The sequence below is a fragment of the Portunus trituberculatus genome, chromosome 22 (genome assembly GCF_017591435.1).
Source record: "Portunus trituberculatus isolate SZX2019 chromosome 22, ASM1759143v1, whole genome shotgun sequence".
NCBI classification, from domain to species: Eukaryota; Metazoa; Arthropoda; class Malacostraca; order Decapoda; family Portunidae; genus Portunus; species Portunus trituberculatus.
Window position 1 is genome coordinate 4,362,307 of NC_059276.1, and position 6,604 is coordinate 4,368,910.

Consider the following 6,604-nt stretch of genomic DNA (forward strand, 5'->3'; position numbering starts at 1 on the left):
TGACTGACTTCTTCCTAACCCACGACCGTCCCTCCTCCCTCCTGACCTTGCCTCCCTCCCTCCCACGACCTGACGACGCAGCGAGGGGCGCGGCCACGACCACAACGACTCAAAGGACGACGACATAATACAAAAAAACGACCACAGTAATGACCACTTCAAGAAATTAAGTTAAAAAAGTTAATGCATTTATGATTAGCAAGTTACGAATGTATGGTTAAGTTTATTGAGGTTCTGGCATTTATTGAAGCTTAAACACAAAGAACTTTTATGATAGTCAGGCAGTTCTGATTAGTGATATGCAAGCTCCTAGTATTGCAGTACATTTACCTTAAGATACAATCGTTCTAGCCATCATTAGCACGCATAGAAAGATCTTAAGACTTGGCATAACTTGAAAACAGATAGTGGAAGGGTTTTTTTTCTGGGTAGCCAAGTTAAAACGTTCAGAAAGGTAAAATTTTCGTAAGCAAAATTAAAAAGTAAGTTTAGTTTTTTACCCAAGAACTGAGATTTTTTTTTTTACTTAACCATCAAGATAAAAGGTTCACAATGTTCAGTTTTTGTTCCTAAGCAGTCAAGTTAAAACGTTCATTATGCTACGTTTTTTTGTGTGTGTTTTTGTGCAAGTAATCATGTTAAGATCTTTAGAAACGCCAATATCTTCCCAGACAGTCAAGTTAAACCGTTCAGAGAATTTTCATGTTCCCAAATCGAATATAAACCGACACTGATTGAAACTGACACGATTACTGTACTTGACACAAACTGACAATAGTGAACTGGCTAGTAGTGGACAGCGTACAATGTGACACCAATACTTTGAGAGACTGTACACATTGCAGTAAATTCTCACGTTACAAGTTGAATTGGCTTTGACTGAAACTGACATGAGTAATAACATGACATATTATTTAAAGCTTAGTACAATATGACATCAATATTTTATAAGACAGTACATATTTCAATACTTTCACGTTGCAAAGTAGAACAGAAACTAATATAAGCTAAAACTAAGACCTGTATTCAGAAACGGTTTGCTCTCTCACCGCGAGTATTTTCAAGGGCCATGGAGATAATTAACGAGGTTTCCAAGAGTGTTTCTCCAGTTAATACTATAGAAATCATGTCACTCTGCCTCTAAAACCATAAAAACACCTTAAAAAAACTCGTGTAAATTTAAATGAAGCTTTTGAAGTGTTTGAGAATACGACCTTAAGACTAATGGTTTTTGTAATAACTTTTATGCTTAATACAATATGACACCAGTGCCTTATAGGACAGTACATATTTCAGTACTTTCACGTTTCATAGTTGAATATAAACTGATACGAATGAAAATTAACAAGACTAATGATTTTTGTAAGAACTTTTTATGCTTAGTACAATATGACACCAGTTCTTCATGAGACACAACATATTTCAATATTTTCACGTTCTAAAGCCAAATATAAACTGATATGAACAAAAATTAGCAAGAATAATTATTTTTTTTAGCTTTTTTATGCTTTTTACAATATAACACCAGTGCTTTTTGAGACAGTATATATATTTCAATACTTTCCAGTTCCAAAGTCGAACATAAACTGATACGAACGAAAACTAACAAGACTGATAAACTTTATATCAATTTTTTCACTACTACATAAATTTCCTTCAATATTTACAACGTTTTTACTTTTTATTCTACTATGCTCTCGTAAAAAAAAATTCTTGGCTTGAGAAAAAATATTACCCTTTTTTTTCCTATTTTTCTCTCTTGTGTCTCCCTACGAATAGTTTTTACGGTACTAGGAAGAATAAGAAAGGAAAATTGTCGCAGAAAAGTTAGTAGATAATTGAAATAAGTCAAACAAGGGAAATAAGATATATCAAACGAGTGCTTCATTTCTTTCACTGCTAACACCAGCTGACACCACACTGCCAAACACTGCCAAACACTGCCAAAATACTGTACACCACTGCTGACGGATACAGAACTAACACTCCTTACTGCTGACTTGCCAAATGCTGAGAAATCAAACTGCTATAACGTCTACTACTTATTCTACTGACAAATGTTAGCCTGCTTCTTTTTCCTGACTCTGCTAACAAGATATACTGATAATTTCTGCTGATTTCGTAGTTTTGCCTTGAAAATAGTGAAAAGTAAAAGGAGAGTGATTAAACTGACTAAACTATTGACTAACTGCTCAACTCCACCACTGAAACCTGCTGACTTATTTTCTGTTAACTGAATGCACTCTTAGACTACTGACAGTATTACAGAAGCTGAGTCTTGAAACCTGCTAAGTATGTCACTTTTTTTTTTTTTACAATCTAACTGAATTCTCTACTGATTCTACTGACTGATGTTTATTGACTGAATATTAAGTAATGATAACTTTGCTGCTGTCCTGACTAACTACTGATAAACTACTATTGATTACTGAATTGACTCTTGGCATTCACTGACTGACAAATGACACTGACTAAATTGCTGAATGCGACTTAACTGAACCGCTGACTTTGAAATGAACTGTTGATAACTGAATTTCCTGTCAACTGAATTACTGTCAACTGATTTTCAACTGATTTTTTGACAATTCAACTGAACTGAACAGCTGATGACTAAACTGAATTACTGATCATTGAACTGAACTGCTGACAAAAAAAGCTGTATTTCCGACAATCAATGACCTGCTGACAACCAAACTGAACTGAAAAACTTAACTGAACTACCGAAAACAAACTGAACGAATGACAACAACTGAATGGATAACGTTTACTGAACTGAAACGTTGACAAAAAATGAACTGAGGACAAATAACCTGCTGAGACCTACTGAACTGACTTACTGACACGAAAACTACATCACTTAGAAATGAAATGCTGATAACTAGACAACTGAACTGAACTTAACTGACTTGCTGACATCAACTTACCTAAATTTATTATGACTAAACTGGATTACTGACAAGTTTACTGAGCTTATGACAATAAAATAACTTGACTGAGTAACTGACAAACTGACAAACGAAACTCAAAAAGCTGACAAAATCAACAGAACTACTGAATATTTAATTAACTGAAAACTGAATGGACTTATTGACACGTAAACTTAAAACTAATAAATTTAATAATTGCTGAAAATCTAATTACTGATGACTTAACTGAATGATGGAGAACTAGACTGAATTAACAAGTGAACTGATCCACCATTATCTTGACTGAATTACGAATGTCTTGACTAAACTAATGACAACTTTACTGAATTCCTGACACCTAACTGAACTAGCATCTAAAATCAAATCATTTCCTGACTACTGAATGAACTAAACTCAACTGAACTCGTGACACCTTCAGTGAACTTTACCCAACTAGACTGAAATTAACTGCTGACTAATCCTAGCTAAAATAATGACTTCACTGAGCTTCTAACATTGACTGAACTGAGAATAGCTTTACTGATGACTGAGTATAACTTAACTGAACCACTAAAAATTTAACTGCTGAATAGGAAAAAGGCGATACATGGAACTAATTGAGGTAAAATGAGCTTAACTGACTTACTGACACTGAAATGGTAATTAAACTGACTAAACTGGACCAAATATTGCTTAACTGCTGACTAAACCTAGCTAAAACTAATGACAACTTGACTGAGCTTCTAACACTGACTGAACTGGGAATAACTTTACTGACTGACCATAACTTGACTGAATCACTAAAAACTTAACTGACTAGAAAAGTGGCGACAAATTAACTGAACGAAATAAACCAACTGAAGGAAACTTTACTAAACTGACTCACTGACAAACTGAACTGATATTTAATTATGTAAACTGAACTGAATGATGAGAGCTTTACTGACCTACTGACAACTAAACTGCACTAAATCATCATGAACTGTTGAGTGAAGTGAAGTAATAAGAAGCTAAACTGACTTACTGACAAGCTAAACCGATCAGTTCACTAGTAAACTGCTGAAAGGAGAATCAAACTGACTCTCAGCTGACTACTGAACATATGACTTTTACTGACTGACATCTCGTGAAGGTAAACTGCGATGACTACTACTACTACTACTACTACTACTACTACTACTACGATTACAACAACTTATATGTTACTACGACTACGACGACAACTATTACTACTACTACTATTACTACTACTACTACTTCTACTACTACTACTACTACTACTACTACTACTACTACTACTACTACTACTACTGAGAACTGAAAGAAAAGAAGCAAATGTTGAAAGCTGAAATCAGAACTAACTATGATTTATGAATTATTGACACAAACAAACTCGTGCCAAAGTAGAACAATAGGAGTTGATTTATTGAGACTTTAAATTACTACTACTACTACTACTACTACTAATAATAATAATAATAATAATAATAATAATAATAATAATAATAATACGACTGTTGCTACTACAACAACAAATACTACTACTACTACTACTACTATGACTGTTGCTACTACTACTACGACTACTACTATGACCACTACTATTACTACGACTACTACTATTACTACTACTGCTACTACGACTATTATGACCACCACTATTACTACGATCACTACTAGTACTACTACTACTTCGACTACGACCATTATAACTACTACTACTACTACTACTACTACTACTACTACTAGTACTACTTCTAATACTACTACGACTACTACTACTACTACAACTATAACTACGACAACAACTACGACTACTACTACTACTACTACTACTACTGCAACGACTACTATTACTTCTACTACTACTACTACATTTACGACTACTAATACTACTACGACTATTACTACGAATACTTTTACTACTATTACTATGATTACTACTACTACTATGACTATTACTGCAACTACTAGTACTACTACTATTACAACTACTACTACTACTACGACCATTACCACGACTACTACTATTACGACTACTACGACTGCTACTACTACTACTACTACTACTACTAAAACTGCTACTACTATTACTGCTACAACTACTACTACTACTACTACTACTACTACTACTACTACTACTGCCACCAAGACGTGAATATTGACTCAAATCTTAGTTATTTTCTGGAAAGTTGGCGATAATTTCTTTTTTTATTGAATTACAGATCATATTTTCACTTATTCTGATAAAAGAAGATTAGATGTTTGATTTTGTACTATATTGTGACTATAATTTGACTGAATACTGACTGAATACTGACTGAAAACTGGATAAAATTTTGGTGAAGTATGAGAAAATGTACTAAAATTTATTGAAACTTGACTGACATAAGACTGATACTTAACTGAAACTCGACCATGACTTTACTGAAACTTAACTGAAACCTTGTGAAAACTTATAGAAACTGACTAAATCTTTATAACTTGTTTACAACTTGACCAAGACATAAATGAAACACTGAAGACTGACTGAAACCACTGAAACTTTACTGAACCTGGAAAGAAGCTTAACTGAACTGTACTAAAACTTTGACTATTGAAACGTACCTGCAACGGAGCAAAAACTTAGCTGAACTTGAAAAAAAACTTATCTACTATTAAAACGTATCTGAAAAAAAAATAACTAAAATTTGACAATCTTGACACAATTAAAACTGAACTTATACTTGACTGAAAAGAGTGAAATTTAATGCAGTGGAAACAAACAGATAACTTAAAACAACTAGGAACTTAGAATTTAAAAAGACAACAGATAGGAAGGCTTGAACATGTGACAGCTCGATGACAGGTAGACAATTAGCAAAGAAACATGATCTTTTTAATTTAATCCCTTCAGTACTGGGAAGCATTTTTACCATGAGTTTTAGGTACGGTAAGGCCATTTTACTGACATTACGAAGGGTCAGAAGATTGATAGCCAGAATCTTCACTATACAGATCTCCACACAAGTCTCTGAAGCTGTATGAAATCAATAAAGAGTAAACACAGTGAATATGGAAATGAGTCACGGTACTGAAGGGGTTAAACAAAGCGGTGAATTTCCTTCTTAACATTATCTATTCTGACTGTAATCGAAGACAGTCTTACAATATTCTAGGTAGCAAGACTTAATTGAGAACGTGACAACTTCAGGACAGGGAGAAAAAAACAAAAAAACATCCTCTTCTTATTAAATATACTTATGAATTTCCTACTTATTATCTATTCTGAGTGTAACTGAAGGTAGGATTATAATATTCTAGGATGAAAGACTTGATTGAGAACGTGACAACTTGAGGACAGGTAGACTATTAAAATAACATGCTCCTTTAATTAAATATACTTATGAATTTCCTACTTATTATCTATTCTGATTGTAATTGAAGGTAGGATTATAATATTCTAGGATGGAAGACTTAATTGAGAACGTGACCGCTTGAAGACAGGTAGACAATTAAAGTAACATGCTCATTTAATCAAACACACTTATGAGTTTCCTTGTTATCTGTTCTGACAGTAATCGAAGACGGACAAATAGGAAGACTTAATTGAGAACGTGACAGCTTGAAGACAGGTAGATGATTAAGGAAACATGCCCTTTTAATTATACTTACTTATTAATTTCCTTCTTATCATCTATTATGACTGTAACCGAAGA